The following is a 21,899-nucleotide window of genomic DNA, read 5'->3' on the forward strand; positions in this document are numbered from 1 at the left end:
ATTTTCAGAATCACTGATCATCTCAACATGAGACAATGTCTTTAAAACTGCTAGAGGAAAGACAGATTTATAAGCTGGGCATGATCATGCAAGGTGCTGAGTGCTCTCTAGGCCTACCGAGTTTCACTGGAGTTGAGTGGCTTGGGATAATAAACACCCTACTAGTTTAGGATCATTCTTTGGAACTAGAGCTGTAGCTGAACCAACCTCCCGCATCTAAATCCCACAGACCTTGAGACAGTTTAGACCAGCCATCCCCCAATTTTTCCTTTTGCACACCCCCTTGCCAGTAGCAGAATGTGGCCACGCCCCCTGGGCTGGGAGTGGAGTTGCGGCTGGGCTGAGGACCGGAGCCAGCAGCCAAGAGTGGGGGCCAGAAGCCGAAAGCAGGGGCTTGAGGCAAGGCCGCAGCTGCAGCTGGCGGCAGAACGGGATTGGGGACAGAGCAGGGCTGGGGGGCCCTGCCATGCCCCCCAGATATTCCTTTGCACCCCCTTAGGGAGGCACACCCCACAGTTTGGGGACCACTGGTTTAGACCCAGATCTGACCTTTGTGGCTCATGCCCATCTCTAGTTGTAACTAGTCTCAGTCTATGAGCTAAGCACAAGAGAAACTTACATTTTTAATAGAAAGGGAAAAAAACCTTTAGTACACAACAGACAAAATAGTGTAAGGAGGAGAGTAAGAAATGTAACAGCTTGAATGTACTTGAAACCTAGGTCATCAAATGGCATACTACATGTCCTGGATTGAGAGACAGAGCTGACTAAATACCAGCTCCAACCAAAGAGCAGATCTTCCTCCGATTAGGTGACTTGGAATTTTCTTGTTACATTTCCAAATAACTATGTATCACTAAAATTTCATCTATTATGTTTGCTGCAATGGAGAAATGCACTTTTCAAAGAATAAGTTATACAACAGTTAAATATGCCATTTGCCCCTCTAGTGACTAGTCCAGAGGATATCTAGAGGATAAAAAGCCTGCTATAGATTCCTGCTACTGATAGCTGGAGTGATAGAGGTCCATTCTTAAACCCTTCTTAGAATTCCTAATCCTACAACACACACATCACAATCTCAAGTGTAGATTCTGTAAACCATTAATCGTATAAGTAAAGATTTGCAGAACGTGTCCCTAAGAACAAAGAAAGGACAACTGGGTGACTCGGGTCAATGTAGGGCAGAGTTAAGGTTATATGGATGCCCTAACTGTGCATTTCCAAACCATAATGCGTTTGGATTGTTTATTTTGGGGATAACTACAATATTCTTATAAATTTTTTTTATCCCAGGCTCTTGATGTGAACTTTCCAACTTACCTAGTTTAATGTAGTGTTTTGTTTGTGTTTTTGGGGTGTGTGCACTGTCTGGGAATTAACTAAATAAGTTTAGTGGGACTCAACAACCCTTTTGCCCTGAAGGTTCTCCCTCCAGCTCAGGATTGAGGCACATTGCTGAATCGTTGCAGGAGAGGTTTGCAATGCCACTGACAATGATGTCCCAGTACTAGGAAGAAAATGAGCACTTCATGGCTCTCAATCTAGCACCTTCAGGAGCAGTATATTCATTCCATTCACAAAGAAAAGGGTTTTTTTTCCCCCTGTTTAAAAAAAAAACCTTCCTTTCTCTGATGGATGTGCTCAAGTGAATGATGCAAAGGGCAGTCTCCAGGTTTTGAAGTGCTGAATGAAATAACAGCTTCATCCCCAGATGACCAAGATATGTATCAAGACAAGCCCAGGCTAGAGTCAAACATTTCCCTACTAAATGCATTCTTGGAAAATATTTCTGAAGCCTTCAAACTTTCCTAACATCTGGAGCATAAGGAAGGAGAAGAGAAAAGGTTACACAAGTAAGCTTCTCACTGCATCTTCGAGAATCCTCATTAGGATTTCTCTAAACAAAATGTTGCCAGAGAGGGCAACAGTATCAAGTCCAATACGAGGGTGATGTAATGCATTTTTCACTGAAGACTATTTTTAAATAATAAAACTGTATTCAATTGTTAAAATGTTGATGATCGCATAGTTACTTTAGCAAACTACTTCTTACACAGGGTGGAGTGAGCCTATATTACCAAAGAGATGTAATAGCCAGCTACACGTTTTCTTGCCCTGGAGGTATGTTGCCTTGTACTGCAAATCAGTTATTACTGAGTCCATGCAATTGTAGGTGGCACCAATTCTAAGGGGCTGTTCCGTTTTAGGCCAGTTCCTGCAAAGTTCTTGCACTTCCCACTGATGTCCTAAATGTAGTAGGACATAAGGCCTATAGGATCCCAGCAGCAAAAAGAAAGGTAAAGCAAATCAGACAAGATGACAAGCCACAAGAACCAGTGCAGGAGGAATCCTGATCCAGTCAGGAGACCGGGGTCAGGAAACAAAGGTCAGTTTACAACAACCAGGAAGAGGCAGAAAAAGAGAGAATCTCTTTGCAAGTCAATGGGATGCACTCCCATTAGGCAGCAACAGCCTTGTGTACCCAGCTGCATAATGTGCAAAGACATGGAGGAACCAGACATATCCAGGTTTTCATCTATTTCAGCCTTAGTTTTTGTGATTGTTTAGTTTCTGTTCCACCCTCTGCATGTCTAGTCTTTGCCCCAATAGCCCTTTGAGCAAGCGTGCACTTCCTGAGGTCCCATCTACTTAATGTTTTAATTTTTCTCCCAGGTGTAAGTTATGCAAGAGAAATCTTTTTTTATCATAGGCATGGACTCTTATCTAGTCCCAACTGCAGGCGACTGGACTAGGCAGGCCAATTATTCTTTCCTAATTTTGTGTTTTTCCAAGTAACTTTATTTAGCATATGAACCTGTGTAAGGCCCTAATCCAACTCCCAATGAAGTCAACAGAAATCTTTCCACTTTCTTCAGTGGGAGCTGGATCAAGCTGTAATTGAGGTTTATTGAATACAAATATTAACCTGAAAAATTGGTCTGTGTTTCATGTAAAATGGCATGTTTGCACTGTATTTCTAAGTTTCCTATCCTGGCAGGAGGGGTCATTCTACTCACTTGTGAATGAAAGAATTTAAGAAGGGAAGAAAGCAAACTAAAACTAGTTGGCTATGGACCAGGTGTTACATGTCACAAGTATTTTATTTAGGAGAAGTAGCTGACATCAGACACTCCCAGGCTGCTTAAATAGCAAATGGCCATGCACATAATATTTATGTGCATAACGTTAAAGGTCTGTATTTAACATTTTAGAATGAATCCATCGCTTCTGAAACAAATCATTCATACATTTTTCACTAAAAGTGAAAAAAAACCCTAATGTACAAATATAAGGCTCATTTAAATAGTTATAGATGGCAGTTTCAATATGTAAGTATGGGCACTCCAGGCTCCATGTGTGTGTGTCTGTGTGTGTTTATATTCAGGGAGAAGATCTTTCCAACTGTTCTTCAATATTAAATTTCAGAGTCTGAAACTGACAAGGACTTCTATGAGGGAAACAATGCAAGGGCTAAAGAAAGAAGAGTCCTGAACATAGTGGGAAGTACTGAAGATTATAATAATATTGAGTTAAGCTCTTTGAATATCAATGACCAGACGCAGTTAGTTTTTTTAAAAATAGTGTAAATGTTTATTTTTCCATAAAGAATAAAACATAAAAATTAAATTGGGCCAGATTCAGACTTCATTTATACTATACCCATTTAAATCTGCAGTAACTCTTTTACTGATTCCAGCTGAGTTACTCCAGATTTGCAACAGTGTAGCTGAGATCACAATCACAATCTGGCCCATAATGTAGAAAGAACATGTCGTTTATTTAGGATATGTCTATGAAAGTGAATAATTATTTTAAAAGCCATTCAAAAAACAAATACTACTGTAAAAACATAACATTCCTCCTGTTTTTGGTATATATCCATCAAGCGTGCATGTATAATTGATTTAGTTATAAAGAATCTGATCCAAATGGAAATCTTTCCATTGACTTCAATATGCTCTGGAACAGGTCCAAAGAAATTAAAGGAATATAACAGCTGGGATGCCACAAAGCATGCCATAGACACCGTTCTTGTGCAGCCTCACCAAGGGATTGTAAAAAAAATATACACAATTATTACATCACCTTCAAAACCAACAAAAATTATAGCTACAACGTGGAGGGAAAAACCCAGCAAATTCAAGAAGTCATTTCCTCATAGAGCGTTGGTTCTCAGCTTGGTTTCTGTGTCACAGACAGGTTTCAGGGAGTTACAACCACCCTCCTTTTCTTTATGGGAGGGGTGTCCCAAGTTTTTTCTGTTGTAACATAGCATCATGGTATGGGAAAGGATGAGAACCACTGACAAAGGATGAAGACTTCTATCAACCAGGAAAAAGAAAACTACATCTCAACGGAGGCCAAATGGCTGCAGAGAATACAGATGAGGAACCAGCAGCGGAAGAGGCTAAACCAGTTCAAAACCTACTATAAACACCAGTCTATTAGAAAATCAGTGGTGGTAATGGACTGTAAATTGGTAGCCTTCTACCAAATTGGAAATGTGGGGAAGCAAAATGGGAGGTGTGAGGTGCTACAAGACTAGAACACCTCTGTTCATAACAGGACATGAATCTCTGATGGGGGGGGGGGGGGGGAGAGAAACCCAGAGGATGGCGAGAACCAATATTAAGTCTGGCAGGATTCACCTGAAGAGAAGTAGTGAGCATGAACTCTCTCCCTCCCTCTCCTCCCCGACTTATTTCCCACACTGCCAAACTGCAAAGAAGCTGAACAGATTAGGAGAGCTAAGGTTTCATATGGCCCAAAACAGAACTTTGAGGAGAAACTCTACAACCTAGTAATTATATTCCTGAGTTTGCAGGAAATGGATCGCAATAAAAACTTCTGGAACCTGCAAGGCAGCATATTTTCCAAATAGCTTGGGGGTCTTTCTATTTATTGCTGATTAGTAATTAGAATGTTAAATATACAGTACAAGACATTCCATTAGCCTGATACTTCTCAGTAGAAAAACCTAACTAGATTAGATAGATATACTGTATACCTAAATGTTTTAACTATTTGCCATGTGAGCAACTTAAGGCTACTCTGAAAACCTTAGTTTTTCTCATTTCCTAACTTTTAAGTATTTAATATTTAAATTTTATATTTATAAAAATATAAATAGTTCATTTCTTCCATTGTTGTATTAACACAGTTTTAAGTATTACATTTATATATATGTGTTTGACCCTGATCCTAAGAACTCTTGCCCATATGATACATGCCATTCTTCATGTAACTAGTCTCACTGAAGTCAATGGGCCGGATTCTACTCTGTTAAACTGATGTAAATCCAGAATAAGTACACTGACATGAATGCAGATCTTCAGGATAAAATCCATAAAACTGTGGATGATTGTTATTATTTATTATCGGTGTTGCAGTAACACCTAGGGGCCCCAGATCTCGACCAGGACCCGGCTGTGCTAACTGCTGTACAAACACAGAATAAAAAGTGGGCTGTAGTCCACGAAAGCTTATGCTCTAATAAATTTGTTAGTCTCTAAGGTGCCACAAGTACTCCTGTTCTTCTTTTTTTGAGAATAAAAACACAGTCTGTGCCACAAATCGTTTACAATCTAGTCTCGGACAAGAGATGTGGCAAGCTATTCACATTGCTCAGAAAGGCCATAAGTGATCCAGTTAAAATATTGCTATGTCATATGCCAAGCAGATTCGTATGTTTGTCAGAAGTCAGAAGTAAATTGATAGTCTTGCCAATCCAGCTTTGTGTAAAAACAGTTGCCAGGATTTGCTGGCATCAAAACAGCCAAACAAGTGGGAATAAAATTACGTCTGTGAGCAAAAATATCAATTAAATTACAGTGCAAACAGAAATTAATTCTGTGAAGGACTCCACGGTGCCTGAACTCATTTCAACTTTCCTCCTGGGAGAGTCAAGAGGGGAGCCCCAGCTTGTCCTGACTGCTCAGTTCTTTTTAAAGGACGCCAACTCCACCTTTTGAGGCAAGTGCCTGCCCATCTGCTGGGCTCCAGCCAAGACCTGAAACAAAATCCAACCGATTTTACAGGAAAACACACAGGGGAGACATCCTGGCTCCACTGAAGTCAACAGCAAAACTCACATTGAATTCAATGGCACCAGGATTTCACCTGGAAGAGAGGGGAGGGGGAAATCTCTTTGAGGTCTCTGTTTTCAAAATCAATACGTTTCTCCTACAAGTTGCTGAATATTTGTAAACTATAAGCCGGTGTCAAATTGTGTTGAGCATGACAATTTTTTCCCACTGGATCTAATGGAGTGTATAGAGCCCTATTCCAAATTACGGATCTATATCACAGTAGATTCCTACCTACACACCAGCTCTCATATATGGTATAGACTGAGGGTACATCTCCACTGCAATCAGACATGTAATTTAGTTAGCTCAGGTACCAAGAGCAGAGAAACTGTGGCAGCAGAAAACTGTAAAATGGATTATTAGCCCTTCACCCTGAGTAGCACCTTATTTCTCACATAGTCCAACTGAAGCAAATGGGCTATTTGCCTCCAGGCACTGCCGCAACCAAAATATTCAATAATAACAATGGTTATCTGATGCCAGTAAGAAGATCAGAATCTGGCTCTGAGCAAGCAGGCTGCTCAACTCTGCTGATATTTTCCAGTTTTGTTGGTAGGTTACTATACATCTTTTTTTCTGAACAGTTGATCAGTCAATACATGTGTGGCTAAAACCAGATGGTTTATTTATGGCCTACATCAGCAGGGCCAAAATACAAAGCCACCAGCGTAGCTTTTTATATGGGGCCTATTAAATGTGAATTTGTAACTAACTTACTAATTAATGTTAGGGTTCACCACCTTGTTAGACAAACCAATTGCCTTACACATTTTCATTCCTTTCATAGAACTGGCAAATATTTTAACTGGCAGCTCAGGTTAAAAGAAAGATATTAAAAGAAACTAACCCTTAGTCAGACTCAAAGGACACAAAGGGCAAATACTGGTCCTGTTGAAGTTAATGACAAAACTCTCATTGACCAGAGTCCCCTCCACCTTTTTTTTTTTTTTTTTTTTTAAATGTGCTATTGTACTGTACTGGAATTTCACTTTATGTATGCATTTATTACAATTATACAAATTCATGTGTTTTTTAAAAAGGCCAAAAATATAGCTGACCCCTATAAAAAGATCAATTGCTGATGAGTTCAGTAATACAATACATTGTGTTTTCTGAGGAGACAAAATTTCCTGTTCATTTAATAAGGCTTTGGGACAGATCCTGCATTCCACACTCATCACAGTAATTCTTACATACACAGTCTCACCGGCTTCAATGGCCAATGGGACCATTCACCTGATTAAGAGTTCTAGGACTGTGCCCTTGACGAAATCTGTCAAAGTTCAGCCTCTTAGTTCTGTTGGTTTAATTTTCATGCCAGCAACCTACCCCATATCTCATTTAGAACATCTCTGGCGAATTGCAGCAATTATATCCAAATGATCAGACTCCTCTCTTCTCAGAGACGTGCTGCTTTAGAATAGGCAGCTCTTTTGCATCACTGAATTAGATGGATGTGATCATCATAGGTTTAAATTATCCAATATCCACATGCTAGGGTAAAGCAGTTTTCAGAAATACAGTAACTGCTGGGATTCAGATTTAGTGCTGCCTGTCAGGTGATAAGCGTTTTCTACTGCCAGTACCAATACAGTATTTTATTCCCATAGTATCAGCATCCTTCTCCTCCTCAAATCACAGTGCAATGAAAAATATATCTTTTAACCATTGGACACTGGTCTAGGCACATCACTGGAAGAAGAGTAATAAAATATTTACAAAAACCTATTAATAACAGCATCTCAAATAGTATCACATGGCTTAGAGTCTCAAAAGCTTTATCCTAGTGGTTAAACACTCGGAATGCTTCTTCATTCATTCCACCAAGGTCTCTATTATTGGCTGCAAAGTTGCTAACATAGCCCTTGTTCATCTGCCACAGTGAAAACTGATCTCTTCATCAGAGTTCACCCTCTTTGCTTGGTTTTAGGAATGTTGCAGTCATTCTAAGAAAAATCTTCCTGACATAGTTAACTGGGCCAACTGTTGCATAATTACCACATGTCAGAAAATAAGCAGCCTTATACAATACAGAATTACCACTTATATAGTCAGTGTTATGGCAAGAAACACACTGCATCATGAGCTATTATAATTTCTATACAGACAGCATCCATGCGTGAAGCATTTCCTGACTTTTAAGCCTTGAATATTAGCATGCCTTACTGCGTCCAGAACCAGATCCTATGAACCAGACTCTATGAGTTATATTAGATCATTTAGAACCTTCACAGTCCAGCAAGGACACAAGCTTGCCAAGAAATAGTTGGTTTTGTTGTTGCTGCTGCTGTTGTTGTTTCTTCTATACATTAGAGTTTACACCTTCTTTCTTAGGGGTGAAATTCACGCAGAATATTGCGCTGGTCCTCTGAACTATTTAAATACTTTTGGCAGGTACGTATGCATGCGTTAGAGGGAGTCCATACATGGGCAATGGGGGGAGCCTTTGATTCCCTGCACACTAGGGGATGTGGGAGGGAATTCTCCATACAGGCCTCATGCAGGCCAGTGCATATGGAAGCATGGGGGTAATATGCTGGGGCATGTCCTGGGAACAATGATTATGCAAATGCATTACCCCCCAAAACAAGGAGCTGCAGAATTACTGCAACCCATAGTGTGCAGAAGGGATTGCCGTGGGGATGGAGTGCTGGAGCCATACACCTTGACTCCAGGTTGTGGGCGGAAGAAATATACAGAGGATTTGCTTTAACCCTTGGTTAAGAAACTGCTCCACTAATGAGGGGCTTTTATAATGAAATAGGTTCTCTATTAGTAGCAGAAAGAGACAATGTAAAATTTACCTGAAGACAGATTTCAGGGACACATTCATGTGTCACCATAGCATGTAAAGCTAAAAAACACATAACATTCGGCCAGAACAAGACTGATTCTCCGTTATGATCTGCTTGCCCTCTGCCTGTCCTCTCTTCACTCTCCACTGAAGATGGGTTGGATGCCCAGTGTGCAGGGACAAGGCGTTGCCCCAGTTCCACAAGTCTGCAGGGCCAGAAACGATGCCCCAGGATCTCAAGATATGATCCTGGGAATCAAAGTTAAATAAATCATTCATACCGTGCCAGTTCACCAGTAGATTTTTTTCTGCACAACTGCCTCAAAGTCCAGATATGTTATACCTGCCTAATGGCTGTGACCACAAACAACCTGACCAAAACAGATATATAGTAACCAACCCCATCCAGAAAGAATTAAAAGATACTGATAACACATATAACAGACAGCCCCAATGGGAAAAAAAGAGAAAGAAAGTAGGACTTTGCAGAAGTATTTATGATGGAGCAGGGAAACGCCTGCTTCTGCCCAGCACCACCTTATATAGGTGGGCCCCTACCACGCCTAGCCAATCCAAATAATTATAAGGAGCGCTCTGGATTAAACCAATGGCAGTTCTTCTAAGAAAAGAGAAAAAAAATCCCTAATTTAGGATGTGCACTCTCCCATCAAAAGAATTGCTATTAGACTCCCTTTCAGTTCTGTATTAATATTTAAGTTCTATAGACAGTATGTCATGTCTTCTTAGAAGGCTGATTGATACTATATCCATACAGGCTGAAGATGTGTTCTTAAGAGAAGTACCACTCAATAATGGCAATGTACTAGCTGTGTTTTCACCACTCAACATGCAGTTTAGTAGCTGAAACAAACTACGCTGATTTGAGATAGCAAGCATGTAGCGGTCGGTTCTCAACTTGTAGACCATGTCCTGATTTGCTGGGCTCATGCTCAGAAAGGGAATTAGAAACACGGGAATTATTTTTGCAAAAAGCCCGTCATTACTCTTCTCATTTCCAAATGGCCTCAGGTTCAGTGCCACAGCTGAACATGGCTTTCAAGTCCCAATGCGAATATCGCTCTCCTACATTATCATCTCTCTTCTTAAGCCATCTTAAAACCTGTCTCACTTCTCTTTATCAGCTGCCAAGATGGAAGCACAAACTTCAATAACTGTTAAGCATTTGCAAGTAGCATTATATTTCACAGTCATAACATTCCCAGACTGCAAGTGCATCGTATCCAAGCAGAACACTGGGTTTCTTTGCCACTCAATATGAAGCTAAGGGTTTCTTGATGAGAGAATGGTTGTGTTTTCTTTTTTGGGGAGGAGGGAGAAATCTTTCACTGTAATAAGCTTTGTAGGAGCATAACTGGATCACGATCTGTCAGACTTTATGTTGCAAGATACCATGATTTTCAAGGCTACTAAGGCTTAATAAGCATAAAACATTGGTCCATCTTAAATTACAACCATGAAGTCCACATTTGAACCAAACAAAGTTTTCCAAATTGGAACCCAACCTCTTCTAGAACAAATCTGCAATTCAGTACTGTCACGTAGTGAGTCAGGTTTTACTCACCCACTAAAAACCTTTTATCCTAGATGGTTCCTGGGTCTTTGAACCACGTATGTCTCTAAGTTGTATTCAGGTTAGAGTTCTAGCTAAGGAAATGGACAATTGAAAAATTCACCATTGCAGAACAGAAAATGTAAGTGTGGCTAGTCGGACTTATCGAGGCCTTGTGTGCTTGGCTTGCAGCATGGGATAACTCCACTCATTTACTTGAGTTACAGTTGGAATAATTCAATTATGGTGGATATTCAAATACTATAATCAACATGTGTCAGCAAGTTTGAAAAGATGATATCAATTGTTACCTGTGTTTCATATCCAAATGCACTGTTTCTTAATACCTGTGGACTACAAAGACTTATGTTATAGAGAAAAGAGGCAATAGTGACCATTTTCAAAGTGAAAAACCAGGACATCAGTTGTGAGATGGCCCATAGGAGACAGTCTTGGAGAGGTGACGGTGGTGCTCATAGCAAGATATGGCCAGCTTCGAAGTGGAGAGGAAATTGTGCATGTCCTTCCTTTTCCTCTCCAGAGCCAAGCTTCCAGTCCTTCCCTGCCACCCTGTGGATTTGACTCTGAGCCAAACCATCTCTGATGTAACTCCATTCACTACAGTGGAGTTACACCAGGGATGAATTCGGCCTTCTGTGTGTGGAACAGCTGGTTTGAGAACTTGTGATGGATGGTGTGACAATGTGGCAGGCCTAGAGGGAAAAGTGGTCCTTAAACCATTAATGTGCTCAGCTAGCCTATTGTCAATTTCACCGGCTCAAATGTCCAGCCAGTATGCATAGGTTATGAAAACCAGGACAAAGCACGGGTTTTTGTAAAACTGACAACATGGATGCTCCCTGTTCTTGGGAATACCTGGTCACCTTAATCATTAAGGCACCTGAATAGTAACTGCTTACACCCGATCAAGTCAGTTCTGCCTCCACCTCCCTTTCTTTTCTGCTCAAATCATGTCTAGTCAAATCTTCCAAATCTCCAAGCCTCCATGTCTTCGATACTGACCTGTTCTGAGGTGTTTTCTTTCATGTTTTAACTCTTGTAAACCCACTGCACTGCCTGAATCTACCACGGCAGCAATATCATTAAAGGAATTCCAACAACTTAGTGAGGCATAACTTCCTGCCTCTTTCTGAAATACACTGACTATCTTGCACTAAGGAAAGCTGTGTTATTCCAAGTGGTCTTCTACTGGATTTACATTTTGTGCAAATCTTGTCCAAAGAATGAGATCAAGCTGTATTTGAAATATTCAAGGTCCCTTCCTTTTGCAGGATTTAAAATGCGTTGCTGAGAGTATGGCAGACCCAAATAAATGTGGAAGATGTATGACTACAGTACTGAAAATATCCTGAATATAGCTTTCCTCCATGATTAAGTAGAAAAAAGGATTCCCAAGGTAGCCACTGATACCGCACACTAAATATACTTGGTGGGGGAAACAGGTGGGGGGACAACAAACTTCCCCTAAGCCCAGCGTAACATGGAACAGTAATAAAAATAACTTGTATCTCTTTGAGAAGTCACACTGTTTTGTGTCAGAATAATTATCAGAGAGAAATCTTGGAATTTAAAAGGTTTGAGTGTCAAATGAAGGACACGCTAAGTCCTGGTTTCACACTAAGGATCATTTTTAGCATTAAAATGGCAAAAAACTTAGTTTACTGTTCTTGGAAGGAAAGCTTTCAGTTTGGGTGATTTGGCTACGAATGTATGAAAACTTGCATTACGGGGGTGGGGTTTGTTTGGAATACAAGCAATCCTTTACAACCAGCTATAAGAGGGATCAATTTATTGTTCTGAAATCTGTACTGAATGGTTTCATGCAATACATTTAAGTCTCCCAATTCCACGTTGCCAGATTTATTGGTAACCTCAGTTCGGTGACTCGGATGTCCACTCCATAAAGTAAGAGTACTACCGCTTTACAAAAAACTAATGATTAAGAACTGGGTTTATTTTATACTTCTTTCCGACAAGAGAAACTGATGTCTCTGAAGTCCAATCATAAATAATGGAGGTTATAAGCAGATCAGTTATGTATTTCCATTTATAAATTAATAATAAGCTCTGCCTGTCACCCAAACAAATGGTTATGGTTGCAGCATTAGTCTGTTCAGGTTACTCATATACTCAAGCCTAGATTAAGTTTCTAAAATAGGTCAGTACACATCAGATGCAGACAGGGTGGAACTGACGAGTAACTACTCCCACGTGAAGGCATGGTTTAGTTACCAAACTATATGCCCCAAAGGAATGAAGTCTACCCACCTTTTTCAGTTCACATACAGTGTCTAAATAAAGGTCACTACACTCTTTTCCTTGGGGCACACTAGATTAACAAACTCAACCAATTCATTTCTTTTCCAATTAGCCTTTCATTTTATTTTTAAAGACCGGAGTTCTATGTGACAAATCACAAATGGATCAAAATTACCAAGGCAGCTGAAAGTCTACATAATTATAGCTTATCTAAATAAAAACATATGTAGTCATCTCCTGGAACGGTCATAGAGCTATGAGTTAAAGCACCATTTTGAGTTTGTGGACTAGGCAGATGCATGTCAAAGCCTAAAGTAACAAAAAATGATTCATGGTTAATAGAAGCCGCACAATAAGAAGTAATCAGTGGCCACTGCATCATCTTCAATCTACTATAGTAACCCAAGCTATCCTAGAACTCATTTGCTGGATTCCTTTCTCTCCCTATTCCATACCCTTATCTGTTTACTTTCTATCCCCACGTCTTTCTTTTCTTTCTACATGCTGCCCATTTTAGGGTCTGATTCAGGAAACACCAGGCATACGGCATGATTGTACATAACTGAAATCAGTGGAAGTTTGCCACTGATTTCAGTGGGAAAGGATTGAGCCCACAGTGATTACTACCATGAGCAGTCCCATGGAGCATAGACAGTAAACTTTTCAGGGCAGGGACCTGTCCTATTTTAGTAACTTATTCTGTGAAGCACCTAACATATTTTGAGTGCCACTTAAATAATAATGTGATTAGAGAGTCCCAGATGAGCACTTTATGCCCAAACCTGGACTTACTTTAAGAATGGTATAGTTCAGTGGTTCCCAAACTTGTTCCGCCGCTTTTGCAGGGAAAGCCCCTGGCAGGCCAGGCTGGTTTGTGTACCTGCCGCATCCGTAGGTTTGGACTATCATGGCTCCCAGTGGTCGCGGGAGCTCCCATTGGCCTGGAGCAGCGAACCGCGGTCACTGGGAGCCATGATCGGCCGAACCTGCGGATGCGGCAGGTACACAAACCGGCCCAGCCCGCCAGAGGCTTTCCCTGCACAAGCGGCAGAACAAGTTTGGGAACCACTGGTATAGCTCATTATGGAATTACCTCTGAATTCTTAAGATCTTTGGGGCTGAGACTGTCTACTACTCTCTGTTTGTACAGTGCCGAGTACAAAGGGACCCCATGCTTGGTTGGTCCTTTGGCACTACCAGAATAAATATGATTAATTCTAAACAAACTTTATTAATTTTTTTTTAAAAAGATCTCTACAAAGCCTACTACACCATCATAGACAGAAAAATTACCTCATTTTGGTGCCATCAGGCCAGAATATATAGTTATTTCTCTCAGGACTGTCTAACTAATATTATGGACCTGATTTTCCCTGCTTTGCACCCTGTGTAGTCTTGTACACTTGTGCCAAGTGGGTGTAAGAGGCCACCAAATCAGTGGTATAATCTTACACCCATGCTTTACTGACATGCACGACTACACAAGCTAAGGAGCAGTGGAGAATCAGGCTCTATATATTAATGAGAAATAACGAATGGCAAATATGGATACGATCTTAAAACTGTGCACACCCCTAACGGTATTATTGAGAAGGTTGCAAGCATATCATTGACAAAGTAAACAAAATAGCCACGTTGGTCTTCTGCGTCCCTACAACCCAGCAAAATAAAAAGTTCATAAAGGGCATGGACCTACAATCCTTACTCAGTCCAAGCTCCCAGTGAAGATGAAAGGGCATCCACCATGGACCCAAACAGAGGATAAAACTGATGGTGACACAATAATGTTAAGCTACTAAAAGTGAATTATAAATACAAAGTACAGGCAGAAGGAGGAAAATCAAGAAAAGTAAACTATGTTTAGAAACAGTGGAGAGTATCTTTTGAGATGAATGATGCAAGCATGCGTCCCTGATAGACAAATAAAAAATGGGCTTTAATTAAAGTGAGGTTCTCACTTTCCCTCCCCTGGACAAAAAACAAACAACAAAAACACCCCACATTCTGTGGCAGTTAAAGCTATTTCATTGATTCATGGATTCCAAGGCCGGAAAGGACCACTGTGATCTTCTAGTCAGACCTCCTGTATAACACAAGCCATACAACTTCTTCAAAAGCTTTCCTGGAGCATCTCTCTTAGAAAAACACTCAATCTTGATTTAAAAATGGTCAATGATGGAGAAGTCACCACGACCCTAGGTAAATTGTTCCAGTGGTTAATTATCCCCACTATTAAAAAATTACACCTTATTTCCAGTCTGAATTTGTCTAGCTTCAACTTCCAGCTATTGGATCATGTTATACCTTTCGCTGCTAGACTGAAGAGCTCATTATTAAATATTTGTTTCCCATGTAGATACAGATAGACTGTAATCAAGTCACCCCTTAACTGTCTCCTGGTTAAGCTAAATAGATTGAGCTCTTTGAGTCTGTTACTGTCAGGCATGTTTTCTAATCCTTTAACCATTCTCATGGCTCTTCTTTGAACCCTCTCCAATTTATCAACATCCTTCTTCAACTGTAGGCATGTGATAGGGTTCTGTTAGCAGCTATACATGGAGCCTTTTGGAAGCCAGCATCCTTGTCACTTTGAGCACCCAGGATACAGGGTATGATTTGAATAGGAGAGGGTTTGGAAGGTTAGAAGGGATTATTTGCTCCTGAGAGAACCTGGTGAGCTAATAAAGTAATTAGTTCATCAACTGGATAGTTAAAGACACTTGTGAAGGTACCCTGGTAAACTGTGTATGCTGTTTAATACACCCAGATGATTTACCAGCCAGCATTTCCAGGAACTGAAGGGGGGACCTGTTTACAAGGCACTACAACTGGACACAGTATTCCAGTATTTAAGTAAGTCCTGCCCAACATCATGATGATAATCTTATATTTAACGCACATTTAATCTCTCATTGCTCTACAAATTTAGATGTGATCCTGCAAGATGTTACTCACACAAGTAGTCTCTACTAGAGCCAGGCAGAAGCTGGAATTTCGATTCCATGGGAAATTTTGCATTTAAAAAAAGGTCATTCTGATTTGGAACAAAAAATCAGAAATGTGAAATTTCCCGTGCAATAGAAATTTTGAAAAATTCTGGTCCTACTTTCCTGGCTTGGTGGCAGCCCCAAGGGCTACCAAGGTACTAGGCATGTTTCTGTCAGAAAACTGCCTGGTTTCCTTCAAAATCAACATGTTCCCATGGAACATTTCAGTTTAGATAAATCAGCATTTTCTGACGGAAAAACATTCTGTGGGAAGATTTCTGACCAGTTATAATCTCTACCCATGCTAGCCACCCCACTGAGCGTGCCAGAGTTAGATCTTAAATAGATCCACAAGCTATACAAAGGGATCACTCATCCACCACTGACATACAGATACCTGTGAGGTGAAATATGGCAGCTATAGTGGGGCACAGCACTGAAACACAACAGCTCCAAGACACGTAGCAAAGAAGAATACAGTATTTCATTTTGAATCTGCTGGTGGCAGATGGGCAGAACAACACAGACAGGCCTAGCACCTCAGCTCTTACCACAAATAGCTGTGGATTGTCAATGTGATCCCTCCACCCCCCAGCCAAGTATCATGCTGGTCTCTACCATTAAGCCATTCTACAATAACTGTAGAAGCAGAGCAAAGCACTACCATTTAGAGACCCGAGAGCAGACGCTCTCTGTTTTAGGCTCTGGCAGGGATAGGAGGATAATCCTGTGTTAATCTGCAGTCATCCAACTGGTAGTTCAGGAGAGTAACTGACTGACTCTTGAAACAGCCATTTTCAAATGGACAGGAGTCTAGTGGTATGATCAGAAGGCTGGGAGGCCGGAACTCCCAAATTCTAATCCTGGATCAATCTGTGTCCTTGGGCATATTACTTAAATAGAATCTCCTCCTAATATAGACATAAACTGGATACAAAGCCACCATAAACACCCACTACACTCCTAATTTCCCCTTCAACCAGGATACTCTTTATTTATTTTTAGGGACCCATTACTGGTCTCTCTCTTTCTTTAGGGCTCCACACAGTTGTCAGGGGGGAGATAATCCCCTGGCCCCAGTGATATGAAGGTAACGAGGATCTAGGGAGGAGGCTGTTTGGGGAATGGGGTGTTCATCTGCACATGATCTGCATGCTGCCAGTTAGTACTTCAGCCTGATGCTATGGAGGGATTGCCACATCACTTTAGTATCCCTTGGGCCTTTGGACTCTCTTGGCAATTGGCTAGACATGTGTGGAGAAGGCGTACATGGCAGTGAGAGGAGCTTTGCTCCAGGGCTAAGGATTTTGGATATAAGACATTAAATGAATCAACCGTTTCCTCAGTTATCACAGGAGATTGTTCCTCTTTTATCATACTTTTAACAGGCCACCATCCATCACCACACTGGTGCAGGAGCAGTACACCTGCTAGGTATTTGATATGGGCAGCTTTCAGAGTATTCTAGTTTTCTAGGCAGCTCTTTCTTTCCATCCTTCTCTGGGGTTCTGGCCTCATCACAGAGTGCAAGCAGGAACAGTTCCCATTTCATGCCAGAGCGAGGTCCCTTTCCCTCAGCCCACATGAAAGAACCAGCCTGCCAAGTGCCTCCCATAGAGCCATGAAAATGGATTGCTCAAGGATCATGTCGATTCCACACAGTGAGTTCACTGCTACAGTACTTAAGGCACATTGAAGTTAAACAGCGATTTAGGAGACAAACAAAGATTTATTCCACACCAGGGGTAAGTCTGTTGCCATTGTTATATGCCCCTCAGCCTCTTCCCTAGCGTTAAGGAATAACGAGAGGTGAAGAGAAGAGAAGATGTAAACTCAGATAAACAAGATTCAGGGAATCGAATACAAAATGTCAAAGGAGATTTAAGTAATTCCTTTACATAACCAAGTGTTTACTGGAATGTTTGTACCTCATTTAATTTATAGTGACACGTTTAGAACAGAACAGATCACTTTTCATCTTCTGCAGACGCTGCAAACTTCTGCCAAGAGAAAATGTACAAACTCTGTCAGAGGATAATCTTACCTTTCTGGAATGGGAAAGGATGGAATTCCTTCTTAAGATTTATCTAGATTAAACAGAGCAGAGCAGGTGTAGCTTGATACAGTGTTAGATGGGATAAGAGTGCATTTTGCCAAGGAAATAACTGATTAAATCTCATGTGATTTGTCTCTCGTTCATTTTTACTGAAGAAACCAAAAAAGGACAAAACTGGAGGTGGGCTGAATAAACATATTCCTTTTATTTACAAATAGCTTAATGCTTAACAGATATCTAGGTTACTAAATCACTTCATTAGGAGCTTGGAACAGTACATTACTCAAACACACAAATACATTTCATGGTTAATTAGCAATGAGTTGGGGAAGAAAAATGAGGCAAAGGAACTATTTTTAGAAATAGCTGAGTTGAGATAAATAAGGAAAAGATGCTTCCTTGAGACAGCAATATCAAAAAGCTGTAATCCACCCATACTCCAAAGAACATAATTTGAAGGCAGTATAAACTACTTAAAAATTCTATTGGGGAAAAATATATATGTTCCTAGAGGTTCCATTTCCTGCATTAATTTGATGCACGTACAAGTGCTTTAAAATATACTCTACGTAAAAAATCAAGCTGAGTGCATGTGTTTTCTTTGCTAAGCATTGTCAAACACTAGTAAGATCTATAATTTGCCACAGAAACAAAATACCATCAATGTGATATTGCTTGTGTGCAAGGATCTTCTTAGCATTTTACAGAGTAGGAAAAAACAAGCAACAAAAATGAAAAAAAGATATTGCCTAATGGGCTAATTTCCCCAATTTCTGTTAAATGGACTCAATGCTGCATCTTGTGAAACTTAAAAAAAAAATGTAAAGCAAGGCATGCAATTCAGTTTACAGATGGATATTTTTAATATATACTGTGCAAACATGTTTTCAGTTGCAATAATGTTCTGTAGAATTAAAAAACTTCTGCTGTTACCATTCTAAAATCATTTCATAACCTTTCCAAGAAAGCTAATCCCAGAAGGGAAGATGTTTTTATGACAAAATTCATGTGGGGTTTTTATTTTGTTTTAGTCTTTTTCAAACCATGGAAGGGGGGGGAGGAAATCCGGGATCTGTCATCAGAAAGACAAAACCTGACTGTAAAAATAGAGACTTGGGAGTCTGCTCCAATTCAGAACGTTAACAGAGTTATTTAACATAAGCTCCAGAAAAGATCCAGCAAGCTTCAGAATCCTTTTTGCTATCTTTATCAATAGGTGTGTGTGTGCCTGTGAACAACTGGTTGAAATAGTGAGCCAATTCTCACAAAACATAACCCTCCAACTTCTACCCAATCCAATAGATATAGCATTCTCTAATGGAAGAATTACAGTACATAGCATTTAGAATACATTAGCAAAAGGAAGGATGGTCCAGTGGTTATGCCACTAGACCAGGATTTAGAAAACATGGGTTTAATTCCCTGCAGGGCCGGCTCTAGGCACCAGCACTCCAAGCATGTGCTTGGGGCAGCACTTTCCAAGGGGCGGCACTCCGACCCCTTTTTTTGTTTGTTTTTGTTTTGCTTAGGGCGGCAAAAAGCCAGGAGCCAGCCCTGGCTGGAGCCCTGCCACTGGAGAGGCAGAGCATCGTCCCCTGGAGCCGAGCCCAGGCTGCAGCGCGAGAGGGGATCGCAGAGTGTGTGAGGAGCCAGGAAAGGAGGGAGGGAAGCGGGGCCCGGCATGCAGGGAGGGAGGAGGGGTCCTGGTACCGCTGCCACCACCGCTGCTGTTCTGAGTCTCCCCAGGGCGGCGCAGCGTTTCCCCGCCCGAGTGGGCTGTGCAGGGCGCTGCCGGGCTGTGCAGGGGGCGCGGATCCCGGCTCGCGCGCTGATGGGGTGAGTGGCTGGGCAGCCCGAGGTGCCAGGGAGCTGCCCCCGGACCCAGCCTGCTGCACACCTCCCCCACCTCAGCCCCGCGTTGCTTGCCCCAGGCCTCCCACAGCGCCAGGGGCGGGGAGAGGCAGAGCCTGGCTCAGAGCGGGGCAGCGGGGGATACTGCCCCGCTGGAAGACCCCCACGGCTCAGACACCTGGGGATCAGTGTCTGTCCTCTCGGCTCTGCCTGCATGGGGCTGGGGAAGCAGCTGTCAGCGCCTGCCTCTCTCAGCCCTTGCACCCCCAATCCCGCTCGCAGACTCTTCACTTGTACCTCCCCCGCATTGCTCCTTTGCCGAACCCCTTCCCCTTGTACTCTCCCTTCACCCGCACCTCTCCTCCCGCACCTCCCCCTTCCCCTGCACCTCTTCTCCCGCAACCCTCCTGATACCCCCTCTTCTCCTCCACCCTCCTCTGTGAGTACATCACACCCCGCTTCTCTGCCTCTCCTCCTCCACCCTCCTCCCCAAGCACCCCCACACCTGCTCCTCTGCCTGAAACCTCTTTACTAGATCCCCATCCGTTTCCGGGTACAAGGGTTAGTCCCTGTGCCTTCCATGTGCATTTGGAGCACTAAAGATAGGGTTGCGGGGGCCAGGGTGGGGCGTGAGACTTATACTAAAGTGAAATGAAAATAGGAGAAACGGTTTGATCCCCACTGCAAGTGTAAACGGGGATTGCTGGGGTGAACGAGGAGGTCACATTCTGACTTTGGGCAAGCTACTTAGCTTTTCTGTGCCTCAGTCCCCTATGTGTAAAGTCAGATACTAGCACAGCTTTATGAGGAAAAATCACATTAAAGATTGTGAAATGCTCAGACACCTGAGTGATGGGAACTATATGAATACTACAGATAGCAGCACATGTCGATGGCTGGAAGGAAGAACACACGAGTGGAAGATTGAGAAAGCAACTCAGGAACCCAGCCTATTGCAGAGGGATTTGATGCTGGGAAATCTAAGCAAGCAACAGGGTTGCAAAGACAGCTTTTGAAAAAACAATGAACTTATGCTGCAAGAGGAAGACTAATTTGTTTTGGGCCTGAGCCCGCCTTCCTTGGCCATCCAAGCCCTTCCCTGAGAGCACACAACACTTCACTTGAACAGCCTCTTATGGCCTGATCCTCCCACTGGAATCAATGGGATTACTATGGTGAGTCAGGATTATTTTTCAAATGCCCCTAGAGAATTCTTATCCTTGGTGTGCTCATGCACTCCTAGCTGTCAGGCATATTGGCGAAACTACCTGTTTCTGTGCAAGATACCAATAAAAGGTATAGCTGTGGCTCACCAAAGCAATGGAGCTGGGAAATACATGTTGTATGCAACACAGAGGCAAAGTTTACAAAAAGCATATGACTAGAATGTCCTTGGTTATTTTGGCCCAATTCTGCAAACCCTTCTCTCTAGTAGCCCCAGTGAAGTCAGCAGCAAGAATTGCAATGACTGAGGATTAGACCTGCGAGCAAGGCTTTACAGGATCAGGATAGCGATCAACTAATTTTCTAGCTATAACTCATCTCCATAGGCAGACAGGTGTCTCTCTACAGGAATTAGCACTTCTTGCCTTCAGAATAACACCATCCACTTAAAAGGCACACTTATGCCTGAAATGGTTTTAACTAACTATTGTCACAAGTAAAAACTTGATGAATATAGCTGAAAGGGATTAGAAAAAGAAATAAATATTTTATTATTTCAGTTAGTTTCCTTTATTCATTTGACAGGCTTTTGTACATAGTCTGTTTCTTCTGCTTATATGGGTCTTTCAGGCAGGGAAAAAAAGGAAGAGACTATATTTTTAAATAGGAAAATATGTTTATACAAAAAATCAACAGGGGGGATTTTAAGATGGGTGAAGCTACTGAAACAACTTTTAACTTCTGTTTCATTAATGTCTCTGGTACAAATTGGCTGTGCCCCTTTAAGAAATCACATCTCCACTTGTTTCCTTAAGAGGATCACTGGATACTAGCTTTTATATGTGACTTCAATTTAAAAATGTCATCATTTATGAGTGTTCTTCTTGGAAGGAACAACATGTTTAGATATTTCCAAATGATACCACGGATCTCCAGAGAAACGCTAGTGCAGAGAAAGCAACCAAGATGAATTATATACACATGCCATTAGAGTTCAGTCCTGCACTCCTGACACAGGCAAAACTACCACTGACTTTGGTCCCAAAGGGACTGATCCTGCGAGGTGCTGACCACCTTCTGGAGATTCGGTAGGACTGGAGGGCAC

The 21,899-nt window shown here is 41.7% G+C and overlaps 1 protein-coding gene across 4 annotated transcripts in view; it reads right to left on the reverse strand.

Annotated features, from left to right (window-relative positions):
- COL4A6 (collagen type IV alpha 6 chain) overlaps positions 1–21,899 on the reverse strand; it is a 197,313-nt gene that overhangs the window by 122,492 nt on the left and 52,922 nt on the right. The gene's annotated exons all lie outside the window — the stretch shown is intronic.

The sequence above is a fragment of the Malaclemys terrapin genome, chromosome 9, assembly GCF_027887155.1.
Source record: "Malaclemys terrapin pileata isolate rMalTer1 chromosome 9, rMalTer1.hap1, whole genome shotgun sequence".
Lineage (NCBI taxonomy): Eukaryota > Metazoa > Chordata > Testudines > Emydidae > Malaclemys > Malaclemys terrapin.